Source organism: Pygocentrus nattereri, chromosome 10 (genome assembly GCF_015220715.1).
Source record: "Pygocentrus nattereri isolate fPygNat1 chromosome 10, fPygNat1.pri, whole genome shotgun sequence".
NCBI lineage: Eukaryota > Metazoa > Chordata > Actinopteri > Characiformes > Serrasalmidae > Pygocentrus > Pygocentrus nattereri.
The window spans coordinates 26,281,931-26,297,879 of record NC_051220.1 but is presented as its reverse complement, the minus strand read 5'-3'; positions in this window follow the sequence as shown (position 1 = coordinate 26,297,879).

Genomic DNA, 15,949 nt, shown 5'->3' with positions numbered 1-15,949 from the left:
GTTCTGCACAGATGAACCACACTTTGTGAATCACACACTGTGGGAGGAGTTATAGAGTTTGATGGCCACAGGTAAGAATGGCTTCCTGTGGCACTCTGTTGTGCATTTCAGTACAATGAGTCTTGCACTGAATGAGCTCCTGTGTCTCATCACCGTGTTGTAGAGTGGGTGGGAGCCATTGTCCGTAATGGCCTGCAGCTTAGACAGCGTCCTCCTCGCTGACACTGCCATCAGCGAGTCCAGCTCCACATCCACAACATCACTGGCCTTGCAGATCAGTTTGTTGAGTCTGTTGGCGTCTGCCACCCTCAGCCTGCTTCCCCAGCATGCAACAGCATAGAGGATAGCACTCACCACCACAGACTCATAGAAGATCCTAAGCATATAATTTTGACAAAATTGAAGCAAGCAAAATGAAAAAGTAGAACCAATATTAAATACAATAATAAAATATTATTATTATTATATTTATTATTATTATTATTATTAAATATAATGATAAAATACAATTCATCATCAATGACATTCATTTTGAAAGCCCCTTTTAAAGAGAATGTCAGTAAAAAGAAAAACTGATTTATACTGTACATTTCAAATTTTAAAAATACTTTATTTGTTTATTTATAAAGAATTTTCCAAGTGAGTATGCTACAGAAAAGAACGCATGGCCTCATCATGTGTTAGTTATAAAATGTGCATTAAGGGGTTGGGGATATTATCTGATGAAATGAACAAACTTTTAATGGTGCTTGCCCTGTGTTTTCTTTCCCAAACACTTTAGAACATCTGCACTACCTGCAGAGCAACATGATCTGCAGCCAGAAATATCTGCTCTTTAATACAATATCCAGGGGCTCAGATAAAGGAGTGTCTTCAGGGAGATTTGGAAAGCAGACTGTAGATAAACTCTGGGGAAAACACCTGTATAATAAGCCATGTATGAAGAAACCAATCCAAACTAACAAAGATGCTAAACTCTTCTTTACTTGGGGGAGGGGTATTCAAAATACTGAAATCTTACTTTAACTCAGCAACTATTTAAAAGGTTAGAACAGAAAAAGAAAGTGTTATTAAAAGTTATATGAAAAAGAAGTAGCAATTAATATGATTTTTCACCTACTTCTGACAACATTGTGACTCTATCATCCAGAAGAAAAAACTACAAGTACATATAGGACCAGAAGTCTACAGTAAATTGGTTTAAGCTTTTGTAACATAAGAGTATTTTTTAATCATAAGTATTCAGGTTGTGTTTTTCAAGGGGTTCATGCCTGTATTATATTATATATTATTCATCCTCTTGTTGCCTGCACATAGCCCCATTTTAAAGAACATAAATACAGGCTAAAGTACAGCTTCCACATTGGCAGTGTGGTTTTTAAATTTTATGCACAGATTCAAAAATGTACTATGAACATTTTGTAAATAAACGCTATTTTTAATGTGATGATATTTGCTCTTTGCATATGATCAACAATATTTTTAAATTGCCAGTATTTGTCACAGCCTCTTTGTATTAATCATCATGCATATATTTTATGTATTTAGACTGGAAATCATATCTGCATCAAAAACATCAGAACTGTACTGAATTATTTGTCTTTGCATCAGTTTAACAGACTTTTACAACAACCCTTAATTCCACCTGGGGGGTAAGTTGTTACCTTTGCACAAATTTCACTTTCAACTGAATTGTTCATGAATGGTAGGTACTGGAAACACTTTTAGCAAAGATATGTAAGTTTCTTGTGAAAACTTGCTCAAATACTTTTAAAATTACTTAGCATAAACCAAAATATATTAGGATATGCTCTCCCCTGCTTCATTTCTTCCTGCTGTAGCATGCATAACCAACCAGATCTATTTCATTCAGGCCAAAAGTGAAACTGTACCAGACCTAGACATTATTACGAAATTTGGGGTGGCTGGAATCCTTAACAGGCCTAGACAATATAACAAGACAAATTAAAGCCTGAGGTCTATGCATACCAAAAACATTAATAGAAAACATTTTTCCAGAATGTGTTGACAATTTAAGCACTTTAAGTAAGTGGATAATTTTATAGTCCTTGTAAACGTTGAATAGGAAACTATGAATGTTAGTACTGTGTAGCGGTGAGAACTTATAAAAGTTTCTAAAATTAGATATAAATAAAAGATATAAATGACACTGATGCAGTAAGGCCTTATTTCCAAATATGGCAGCAAGATAAATTGTGGCCAAAGGAGGGGCAAGACTAAACCTTTATCTAAAAAAGTCTCAAAAGAACGATGGTGAAAAGACAAAAGAATCCAGTGTTTTCTTTATTGACTGACTAAAAGTTGAAGCATTAGAAAATGTTTTTTTTTATTAGATTTTTTTTCCTTTTATGCACCTGCTGTGTATCTCCCTGTGACAGTCAATGCTCATCCATGTCTCCACTGCAACACTCTCTTAAGCCACAGTAGCTTTCAATTTAACTAACCTCACCTAATGTCTGAAGTGAGCATGCTAACTGTTGAGTTTGGTAAACATGACTTTGTTCTAGGTTGCACAAAAGAGAGAAACATCTTTCTCACCTATGGGGCAACAAGGCTGGTGTGTTTCCCAAAAGTGGTGTTGAATAACTACCATTAGTTAAACAGTACACCCTATGACCATTTTTCATTAATAGTGGAAATGCATTGTCCTGTATAATAATATACATTAGTCTTGCTTGAAATGTGAACACATCTTTCCAAACTGTTAAAATAACATTTTCATCCCGGTCAGTTCTGCCTCTGCAGCGCCCCTCTGGTTCATCTGGTAGATGACGAGTCTTTGTGCCAAAGTATGACATCACAGTACGCAAATCAGTCTATCAGATTATTTAGATATTGTATTTTTAGCCTTTTACACTTTCTTACCCTGCCTGTATTGATAACATTCAATGTATGATTAGGAAACCTGACAGAGTGATTAAATGGGGATTACTCCAAGTCTCCATATAGCTACTGATAAGTGCCATGAACAGCTTGCAGAACGTAAGGATTTAGGGCCACTGCAGCACACTCTGGATTACAGGTGAGGCAGTGTACAACCCCAACCTACACACATCTATGAACAACCTGTTTGGTATGATATAGTCTCCCTATTATACTTCTGTGCTTGGAATCAAAATGGTAGTATGCTAAAAGCTAGGTTGTGATGCTGTTAAGGCTCAAGAGGCACTGCCTAGTCAGAAACACCTTCCTCTGTCGAAGATGGGGATGGTAGTAGAGAAAAATCTTGTTGCACATGTACTTTTTGATTCTGTTACTCTCCATATTTCCTGGTAACTAACATTAATTGTAAAAGCACAGGTGCCCAGTTTCCCTCACAGCCCATCCCAATGTGCCCCTCTCATTTTTGAGCATTTTTCAGTTGAGCCAGGGGGGAGTAGTGGGGTGTAGTTACTCTTTAAGTGCACTGTGTGAAATACCCCCTAATATTCAGGAGTTCACATGCTGTCTGGTTACTCAGGTGTTGGCTGGCTGCTAACTCACTCCCCACAGCAGCACTGATGTTTGGTTTAACAATTCTTCGTTTGGAAATGCTCACTTCAAGTTTAGATAATGGCTAAGTTCTAGGTAATGGCTTCTTTCACACATTCAATGAGATCTCCTCTTTAGTCCTCTGTTTGAGCAATGAGTAACAATTCACACTTTCCACCAAAAGCTTGGGAAATCAAGCGAGTCTTCATATGAAAAAATATGCTTTGGCATATTGTAAAGTTTTACAGAGGCATCCCATAACAGTTATTATGCCATTAAGGACCAACTGGGTGAACCAAATTGGTACAGCACCACCCTGAGGCAGACCAGTGTGGCGTCTCTAGTTAGTTGAGAATACCAAAGACGGAAGCTCGCTGACTGTGGGTGAGGCAGCTAAACGACGACCCATTTTCCCCCTTAGTGGACAGCATAACGCCACAATACATTTATTTTCAGGGACCCCCAGAATTTTGATTTTAATACATTGAGGGAGTCCAAGGGGTTAATTAGGGGGTCCTGCCCCCCCCCCCTCCCCAAGACCCACTGTATGTTGCTCTTGTTTAAATGATAGAAAACTACCATTTTGAACATTCTCTCTCCATGGTTACCAAGCCGGTTGGTCAACAATACTTTGGAGAAATACAGTCCAGCTCAATTTCAAGAACTTATGACTTCTTAATTCAAGAACTCATCTGTTTGAATTATTGACTTTAAATTACTCTACATAGTAACAGTTCAAACCAAAAGTGTTTTTTGGCTAAACTAACCAAACTAATGACTAATCCCTATATATATATAAAATGTAGTCATGTAGGCCCTATGCAGTACTATTCAGCTGCATTCAATTTAGCAGGCCTCAGTCAAACATATAGATGATTAATAATACCATTTGAGGTTGTGGGACATACACACAATGCCAATACAGGGAGCCTGTGAACTTTCAAAACATAATTATGTTTAAACCAGTTCCTCTTATAGGCAGTGTTTCTGAAGAGTGAGGTTTTCCTTTAGTGGAAAAATAAAGTGCCCACCCTCTGAAGAGCAAAAGCTGAGGGGATAGGAAACCCTCATGCTATTTGTTTACAAACCACAGGGCTCCACTCTTTACTTCTGCTTAGATCTCGCTGAAGCGCCACAGACTGTCGGCATTCCTCAGGCCTGATGTGTTTCCACACAATGTTATACTTTAAGGCCAGATAAAATCCTTTCACAGTTGGTCAGGCCTTCCCATATTCATGGTTAAAAGGAGCACCTATGCCTGCAATTTCTCTTGTGTAGATAAATCATTTCCAGATTGGACAAATGGATGAATATGTAGATAGATACACATTCACAATGATATGCTGCCAGAAATCAGAAGCCAGAAATGAATGTGCCTAATTTGAGGCAGTGGGTGATCAGTTGCTTTGTTAAAATTGATTAGTACTGTGCAATTTCTGAGGCACAGATTTACTCAGCATATGTCGATGTGAATGGTTCACTGGGGGATAATTTTTTCAATCAGTTCCTGACCTCATTTTACCAAACAACTATTAGTACACCCATAAAATTTTACAATTGGAGGCACATGCAGACTGTAAATGCTAAAATGCAGTCAGTGAAAGTGCCCTTTTGTCTTTTTCCAATTCCTACTTAGGATTAACTAAATGATTAAATAAGTATTTGTGAAGAAAACCATGAGATTATTAGCATTTATATGTCTTCACAGTCTTAAATATTCAATTATGTGAAAAAAAAGTTGTTATTTAGTTTGTCTATGTTTGCTTAAACAGGACAACAGTTAAAATATGAAGCGTAGAAATATGAAAACAAAAAAGACATCATAGATTGGTGGCAACATTTAACGCTATTGAACTTCTGCCTTTTTTTGTATTGTCATGGAAAAGTTTGTTCATATCAATAATTCTCAAATAAGTTGGCTTACTGATTGACTGGTGGCTTTTTTTTAATTAGTTTTAACTTAGAACTCAGTGGGAAGAGAGGGAATTAGAAGAGGCCATTAAGCAGGCATGTCCTTAGATGGCATTGTTGGGTCAGCTTATGGCCAGTTGACAACTTCAGCATGCCATCCTGTGGGAAACAAGGGACTTTTATTTCTCTCATGATTCAGATTTTATTAAAAATATTAAAAGGGAAACTCATAATTCTCCAAAATAGGTTAGCTCTGAGCAGTCTCTCTCACAGAAATGCACTGAACTCTTAGCGTTCTTAGTCTGCAGAAGGTTTTGTAATATCAGTGCTCAGTCTATAATATCTTGAAGGATTCATGAGACAGAAATGATTGCAGATATGGCACTGTGATATTGTTTTTGTGACTTTGTATAAACTTCTATTCAGGTTTTTAAATGATCCAGACTTTCCAGAAAAATATTTTGATAAATCTTTCTTGACATACATTTCAAAATGTGTGAATGCTGATTCATTATCACAATGATTACAGTTGTTACTTTAAATATGGTTTTAACAATTGTACTCTAAATACTTCAGTAACAGACTTTATCCCACAGTTTGACATAATGTACATATCTACAGATAAAATCTTGGAATCATGTAAATGTTTTTATTGTATTATTTACACATAGTGTGCCAGGTTTAAATGCAGTCTTCTATTTCAGCTTCTAGTACACTGAAATGGGCTCAGAAAAACATGGTAATCTTTTTCTACAGTTACTGTAAAAAGTAGCATTTCTCAGCATCATACAGTACATGACTGAAATGTTTAGTTCTATTTTTGATCTCATTCCTTTGCAATGATTATACATAGTTAGCTCAGAGACCTTGACCTGTGAATTACCAAGATAGCAACTGTAGCACCAAATGAGTAAGATATTTGCTATGCCCTACAGAATTCTGCCTTTGAGGGTTGCTCTTTCAGTTATTTTTATTATCTTGTTAAAATGTGTCTGACTGAATTACAATTATTTATATAGCACATTTAAAACTTATTTTAAAAGTCCCACCATCAGTTCTCCACTTGCACCAGTCTCATTTACTCATAAAAAAGACATCACACTACCACACCCAGTCCTCAAGTCATTCAACAGTTAGTAAAAGCCAATCAATAAAATACATTTTGAGCTTGGATTTAAACAAAATTATTGACTAAGGGTGCCTATATGATGTCATTTGCTAGGTTGTTCCAATGCCTTGGCACAGCAAGAGTAAAGGCCTGATTTCCTTTTAGTTTAAACTGAGACTGTTGGACAGTCAGCAGTAATTGAGAAGCTGACCTTAAAGATCTTGAAGGAGCACACAGGTAGAGCATGCCTGTAATATATGTAGGTGCAAGGCCATACTTTAAAAAACAATCAAAGCCACCATATTTTAGGTTCCATAATGAACTGGGAGCCAATAAAGAGATGCTAAAACTGGAGTGATGTGATCTCTTTTCTTTTCACCAGTCAATAATTGGGCTGCAGCATTTTGGAATAGGTGTAAACAAGCAAGAGACATTTTTAACTCAAGATACAGCAAACTCTTATAACAATTTAATAAGTGAATGAATTGACCACTTAGTACTATTTGATGGAGTCACATATAGAGCAGCAATGTTACCAAGCTATTTTTTTCCTGTGTGTAGCACTGAGCAGGTCTCAGCTTGAGTATTTTTGCAGAATAAATGGACACAGATTTTCCACAAAGATCAGTCTGCAGTGGATGAGTGAAAGTCTGCCTGGGCCATATCCAGTGGAGGAAGATTCCAGATTAGTCCTCTTGCCAGTAATTTAATTCAGACCACATGTCTGGGGGTGGGGAGCTTAAGGCCTGGAAGGACAACACGAAAGAGAAACCCAGCTACTGCTTTTAAATGTACCTACTGTATATATTATATATTTGGACGTATGTTTGGATGAAGGTTATATTGTCCACTTATATAGCTTTAAAAATTGTGCAGCTTTTTAAATGGAAAAAAATCTGTCTTTTATGTCACATGTGATTAATTGTGAGCCATTATTTTACAACAATTAAATCACATTGTAGGTATATAGATAGATATAATGTACATATATTCAAATAATGTAGGTAATTATATACTATTACAGTCAGAATTGTCTTGTTGGAAAACCAGCAGCAGTACAAATGTAATTACCCTCAATGTATTATATGCAATAACTAATATGCAATGACACTACTTCAAATAAAGTGCTATCAATCAATTAAAAATAATTATGGTTAATCAGATACTGTCATAATGTAGTCAATAACACTTTTTCTAAAATAGTAAATACATGAATGCATTATCAGCAGTTACATGTACATGTTGTTGCATGTAATAAGGAAGGGAGGAGAGGGTCAACCATCAACAGTGTCAACAATGTTTAAAAAACAACGTGGAAAAAAAACATACAACATGAGATCAGCTGAGCTTCAGGCTGTGTGTATATATATATATATATATATATATATATATATATATATATATATATATCATATATATATGATCGTCAATTTCTAAGATTCTAAGATTGAACATTGGAGGTATAAAAAAAAATCCCTGAAGGATTTTTGAAAAACTAGAAGTAATTCTCCTCAAAAGAATGGAAGCTATGGCAATGGCAACAGGTATTGTTTTCTGATGCTGAAAAACGAAATATAAAGTTGTTGTCATATTAAAACTTTTAATTACATTGTGTGAACATTCCATAACGAATAGGCCAATAATAGAAATATACATAGTTATGTATACATTTACAATTTTGTACACACAAACAAAAATATTTGCAACATGAACCACACTTTCAGCGCATACTGATAACTGACAGTCATTTAGCTAGAGAACTGTTTCACAAGGGGTGGTGGGTTTGGGGTACATGCATCACTAATAATCCCTCAGTATCAGCAGACAGATGTGCATTCACAATAGTTGGAATAGTATTTGAATTATGGCCCAGATTTGCTTGACTTGTGTGGCAATCTCTCCTTCAGGGTGGCCGTGTCAATCTCTATTCATTTTCTTATTAGAAAAGCAACATCCAAGAAGTAGAATTTGATGGCTGTTGCTAAGTAATTTTTGAATGTTTTCTGACCGTTATCATGCATGCTATTTTATACAATCTAATTTTTGAAGGCAGTATTACTAGAATATTGATTGGCAAGTAAACTGATGTTGAAAAATCTTGAATCTCAAATCTCACCAGAGCACAGTTATTGTCTGTGATAAGCCCCAAATTTGATTATTAATTTGGCAGATGTATAATGATCATATAAAGAGTCAAAATGAAAATGAAAGTTTCAAGTGAAAACAGAATGAAAATAATTAAAGCAGTTGCCTCCATTGTTAAACACTATTACATATAGTATAAGCTTTGTTGTTAAATTAAAAAAACACGGTTATTATACATTTATTGAAACCACTTGCTCTTTCAATTCATATAAAACACCCCCTTATGTATTTTCACCCTGTTTATGTATATGTTATAGCTGGATCTGTTGTGAGTGTAAAGTATAGGTTTTCTTGTGGTTGGCAGTCAGTTGCCAGAAGTAACAGATGAACAGGAACATCAGGAAACCATTTTGAAAAATCTGTGTGATGATAAAGCTTATGAGGGAGCAGGTAATCTATCCGTTACACTTCATCAGTTACCAGCATTTATCCTCATTTTACTGAAGTGAAAAACGGCTATAGATACAGACTGACATATGAAAAAGCACAGATTTCTCATGCTGGTGAAAGCATAAGGCCTTCACTGCATGTACTGTAGAGCATGATAATGGTAGTTGAGGAAAACATGCATGGAAATCTCCAATCATGAAAGCTGGGTGAGTGAAGGCTTCCTGCAGAGCATTTGAAGCCAGTCCCTGCATTGAACTGCTGCTTATACAACATCACTGGACAACTAAACACACTTGGAGGACAATGCTACTAATTTATGTTATGTCAGCTAACAGACACCTGATTTGACCAGCAGTAGAGATAGTTGTGGCATAATTTTTTCCTGCTCTCTCCTGCAGAAAATCTGTACCATTTGTCCCACTCCTGCACCTAACCTAAACATTTTGTCCTGCTCCCACCTACAGTCCCATATAGTTGGTTTCCATCTGTGTTAGTCACAACTGAAAAAGACACTTGCCTTTAGTTAGTTGCTTCCTGAGGCCATCTCAAGTTTCCACAATTTCTGTAACCTACAAGAAAACAAAAGCCATGTTTACTTCTATTTGGAACTAGTTTAGAACTTTTATTTAGAATGAATTCATTCATGTTTGGCATTTTGCTGTTAGATTTTAATTATATATGCTCAATATTAAGTGATTGTTATCATTTTATGTTGTCTATTTATTAATTTGTAGGACTGTGTTGTGCTGCTCCTGCCCTCACTGGCTGGTTAATAGGTCACTCCTGTGTGTGTAAAAAATTAGACTAGTGCTATCTGTTTTATTTTTATTTATTTATTTATTTTATTGAAAATTTCTAATCAATGTTTACCTTATATGAAATAAAAAAGAAAAGTATAAATTAATATTTTACTTACTTCAACTCAAGACACTAAGTAGAATTAACAATTGGCAAAGCAATTGGTATAACAAAAAAGTTAAATCAATTCACCTTTTAGGTGTAATAACTTTTTGAGTTACCTTTTGAGTTACACTAAGTTTTCATTGCTTAACTTTTTTAAGGCAACTTGTTTCTCTTTTTTAAGTAAATTGAACTTATATGTGCTTGCAGAAGATATTGTGGTGTGACCTGTGAGTCCTCAGATCTCTACCTGGGAGGAGAGTGGGTCATCCTACCAAAGGGAACAAGGCCAGTTATGTTTTCTGGGACACACAGGTCTTACTCATTGCTTTAAATTGTTTTTAAAGAGACATCCTGTGTGCTTTGTTGTCAGGATTTTCACTGTGATTGTGATGCATGCATCAGTGACAAGTCACAGTTGATATCTCCATTAGTGACCTGCACTGCATCAGAGCGGCTGCCCAAAAGTGATGAAGCTTGTGGCGTTTAAAGGTGCAGAAGTCAAGGTTAAAGACTTTCAACATCCACCAGTTATATAGAATAACATTTGCCTTCTATTCCTGTCCATCAACACAAAGCACACCTCTGACAATCACGTTTGTTAAAAGTATTGTCTTTCTTTATGATTTAGATATAGATGATAGAATATGGCATTATACTGACATGGCTCAGAGAAAATAAAAATAATAAAAAGATAAAAAGTGCTTAAATTTTGACTCTTGTTTTAACATGTTTCCTTTTGCTAAGTGTTTCAATACAGCACAAGAACCTGGCGGTGCAGTTTGCTTACTGGATTTCACCGTATTTTCTCAGCCGTGAAGACATGTAGATGTAGACAGATATAGGCAGAGTAATGTAACGTTGGGGAATGTCTTATAGAATAACTTACGTCAATGCAAATAGAAAAGCTCTGCTCCACCCTGCAGTTTTCCAAACAGGGTTTCTCAAGCATATAATACACCTGTGCTGATGGCATTACTGAAACAATTAGAGCTTATCTTGCTCTATATTTTTTCATGGTTATTTGTACTAAAAAGTAAGGATAAAAGAAATTGAATAATGCAGCTTTAAACAATTGCATGAACACTGTCCTCAGGGCAAGGCTAAGCTAGATGATGCCTCAACTGCCTGGAATGGATTCTAAACAGTGATGGACACAAAATAAGATGCAATTATTCTACATGCTGAAAAAGAGGCAGTCCAAAAGCAAATGGGAATGGGCTAAGGCCTCCTCCAAAGGGTTCGTTTGTTCTCATGTCTTTACTTAATACATAAGTGGTTGTTGGCTCTGGCACTTTTGTGCTTCTTTGTCATTTTTGGAAAGGTATTTGGTTTCAGCTACTTTACCAGTGAGTAGACTCTACCGAGTGGAGCCACTGGCCTCAGTATTAAGCTAGTTTAGTGTTGTCAAATGAAAATAAGTGGAATCAGTCAGTTCATTCTATGAGTCATTTGATTTATGGGGTAAAGTTATAGACCTTCAGTTGTGAAATGCTCCAAAAGTGCACTCCAGTGTTTGCAGGAAATCTTCTATTGTGTGATATTCCAGGTTTATTATTGATCGAAAGCACTTATCTAGTGTCCCATGGTGAAATTTACAATGACCTCAGGAGTGACACTGTTCTTTTCAAATGCATGTGCTGGATTACAAATCCTGATTCTCTCACTGTATTCCGAGCAATGAGTAATCCACTGGCTTTCCTGTATCAGGGGTCTCAGCCCCCCCCCCCCCCCACCCCCCTGTTTTTCCTGCTGCTCTTTCAGCTGCAAGGAATGTATGTGAGAGTAATTCCTGAAACCCTAGCCAAAGAACATCAAGAAACACCTGGTGGTCCTCAATAAAAAGGGAATTTAGATTTTTCTTACTTTATTCTATTAGTGAAATCAGTCTGAACCAGTATTTCTCAGTCAATCTCAGTTAAGAGCATATGGTTGGGTTTGTAAAGTGGTGCACACCTAAGACAATTTTAGGATTACGCTCCCGACATTAAAGTAATTACTTAAATATTTGTCATTATTTGCCACTATTAGTCTAGAAGCTATCAGACTGCACCCTGTCTGCTCACCTTCTATGTAATTGGGAAAATAAAAGGCAGAGGTGCAGCTGTTTATTTGATGCTCAAAAAGGCCAAGTTAGAATAAAAGCACTGTGCAAAGGTGTCTCACTCAGGTCTAAATTGAAGTAAATGTAGCTCATTGTCTCGATTACTCCACTCTGGTTATGCCTGCTCTACCCTGGCCCCAGTCTGGCCCTGCCCCGACTTTATCATTGGCTACCTTTGAGATCATGACGCGTTAACCTGTTTCTGATTAGTGTATTTTGTTTAAGTAGTCCTGTCCTGTTTATTTCTCTTTGGTTTGTTCTCTTGTATGTACTCTTTTTGTATGTTCCTTTGTATTTGTAAGAGAAGTGACTCAACAACTAGGTCATTAGTTCTAGTCTCAGGACTGACTAGGTTCTATTGGTTCTCACTAATTTAAATTGTAGGTTTACTTTGGAACTTCTATCTATCTAACTATCTAGCCTTGGTTTTGCGGTTTGCCTGCTCCTATTCTGAATTGCAATTGTGATTGTAAATCATAGGATTCCCCCTTTGCCACAAGTCAGTTCATAAAATTTCTGACTTGCTAGATCTGCCTTGGTCAACTGTAAGTGCTATTATTATTAAGTGGAAGTGTCCAGAAGCAACCATACCTCAGACACAGAGTAGTACACCACGCAGACTCATAAAAATGGCCTAGCTTCTACTGCATCACTCTACAGATTTCCAAACTGCCTCTGGAAGCAACATCCGCATAAAGACTGTTCATTCATGAACAGTCACTTCCATAAGCCTAAGATCACTATACACAATGCCAAGGGTCAGCTTGAGTGGAAGAATGCCAAGAATGCCACCATTGGACTCTGGAGCAATGGAAATATGTTCTCTGGAATGATAAGTCACACTGGGTTTTGTCAATGGCAAAAAAAGCTACCAACCGGAAAGCATAGTGCCAGCAGTACAATTTGATGGAGAAGGGAGAATGGCCCGGGGCTGTTTTTTAAGATTTGGGTTTGGGTCCTTAATTCCAGTGAAGGGTAATGTTAGTAACACAGCATACACCATAGTTTGGAGGCCCTCCCTTGTTCCTGACTGACTCTCCCCCTGTGCACAAAGCAAGGTCTGTAAAAACATGGCTTCAGGAGTTTGGTGTGGAGGAACTGCAGTGGCACAGAGCCCTAATCTCAAACCCAATGAAACACAATTAGGATGAATGGAAATGTCAATTGTATGCCAGGCCTTCTCATCAAACACCAGTCCCTGACTTGGCAAGTGGTCTTTTGACTGATTGGATACAAATTCCCACAGACACAATCCAATATCTTGTAGAAAGCATTTCAAGAAGACTGTAGGCCTTACAGTATTACAAGGGGTCCATCTCCACAATAATACCTATGATTTTTGAATGGGATGTCCAACAAGCTCATTCAGGTGTGATGGTTAGGTGTCCACATACTTTTGGTCAAACAGTGTATCATGCCTGCACTCTAAAGACTGAATTCTGGAAGGATGCAAAATAAATAAAATAAATTCCACATATAAATCCTGCTAAGTTCTATATTCATAAAATATCCTGACACATCTAAAACATTAATGCAAATATTTAAAAAAGGCAAAAAAATTAGCATAGTACTTATGTTTAAAACTGGTCTTATTTTTGGAAATCTCCTGTTTAATGATTTTCTTTAATCATCAGCTCATTTACATTTGCAATGTACTACTGTGACAATATTTATCATTAATATTGCATAATATGTCATTCTGAGATTTTCATTTGTGAATAAAAAGGAAAACAATCAGAAAACTTCTAGAAGACTCTTAGAATCTGCTGTGTTATTTTAGAACTAATAATATTTCAAATAATATTTCAATCTGTCCTTTATGATACACCTTTTTCAAAATTCAAAGCCATAATGTTAAAATATTATGCACTAACTTCCTGGTTTTGAAGATAGAATAGATAAATCATTAATTTTGTAGTAATTTTCATCTGTCTCTGTTGAAAATGTCTCATTGGAATAAGTCATTTCTTTATTTTGAAAAAAATGGAAATGTATTATTATATCAAACATTTCCCCCTGTGGCAAGTCTGCCATTGTTTGAGTGCCAAAGTGGTAGGAAAGTTCTTGAAGTTAAAAGAATAAATGTCCAAGATCAACATGCCATGATGAGATTTCCAGGTGATTTTATGTTTAGTGAAAACAGCATCATCTAGAAGCATAGTAACATGAGGGAACACAGAGCTTGGGAGCCACACTGTCTGGGTCCATCTATTGCTCTAACAACTTTTTCAGAGTAAAGAGAAGCCCAGTACTCACTTGTATGAATAGTGAAAAGATAAATCATTTCTGGTTTGCACTAAAATTGTCATTACTGTTTTACTCATGTGAATATTTCTGCCACATGGTGCCTTGAGCATTTAAGATGGAAGGTGCAAGTCTAAATATAAAAAATACACCAAGCTTTTATAAAATTGATTTTGTTGATTAATTTCATGTGAAATGATAGATATCAATGTGTAAAAATTATGCACAGTATGCTGGAGGCTTGATTTTTACTAGAAACTTCTCATTTTATTTCCTTTAAATTAAAATGCAATTTTGAAATTAAATTATTAATATTAAAACTGTGATTTCAGGGTAAGTGAAAAGCAACAGATGCAATTCCCAGACATTTATTGTTTTATTGGTACATGGGTAATTGACAAGACCTGCATTTTTTATGTCCAAGTCAATTATTTTCCAAAACAAAATTGAATAAATGCATGACATATATCAAATTGCTCAACAATATGTCTTCATGGGAAACAAATAGAGTAAGTATAAACACAATTTCAAGGGCAAACATCTCTACTGGTGTCTAAGCATCTGTTTAATTTAAAATTAGTCTGAAAAGTCAGGTGGCACAACCAATAAGTCAAATGGTGCAACCAGACTAGTACAGATTTCATGACTGAAATGGGCAATTAACCCCATACAATCACAGACTTATTAAGGCTTTTTATTTAGTAACTACAGGGACTTCAATGCAAACTCCTTGACCTCTTTTTAGGTTATAGAAGTATGTAATAAAACTTTTGGGCCCACTGGTGGGCGCTGGCTATTTAAGGGGTTAAAAGCTTTGATAAAATCACCTGTATGTAAGATATAAAATACATATAGATAGAAATGCAAATATATATGCAGATATAAAAATATACATCATGTCCTTTTAAATAAGGTTTTGTACATTTTGAAAACCTGACCCATGTATTGGTTATGTATCACATCCATATTCAATAAGTTTTAGATAGAAAGTCAAGTCATTTGGAAATCCTAACACATCAGGGAGTTCTATCCATCTACACATCTCTGTGTGTTTTGCTTGATGGTAGGTGGGAGTGGTGGTAAAAAGGGCTATAACATAATCTCATTGGTTATAACTGTTTTTCACCTACAGGTGCATTGTGATAAAGTAAAAACTCACAGGGTGTTTTTGAGGTAGTCACAGTCACTATATTTTGATGTAACCTTACAGAAAACCAAGAACATTGTGTTTCTCAGGAGATGATTTCATGACTTATGTTAAATTTGATACCGACATGAAATTACAAAGTAAAAAAGATCCGTTTTGATAGCACATTCACTTTAACCAAATATTGAGCTTACTGTGACATTTTCCTTTACACACATTTGCAATTTTTACATATATGTGTGCTCAAAATCCCCATCAGACAGATCTGCAGATTCAAAAGTAAGGCAGATAAATGTCTAGCTTATCGAAGTTCAAAATCAATTCAATGGAAGACAAAAATGAAGAGATCTATTACATAAAGTCAGGGTCAAAAACAGGAATATCGTTTCAGCAACTGACAAATGTTTTTTTCATGATTTGCTCTTTGGCGATTTGCTTGGCTTTAGTTTAAGTACAGTTTCTTGTTTCTAGACTTTCTTGGAACTTTTTGGGAATACTCTTTATGATG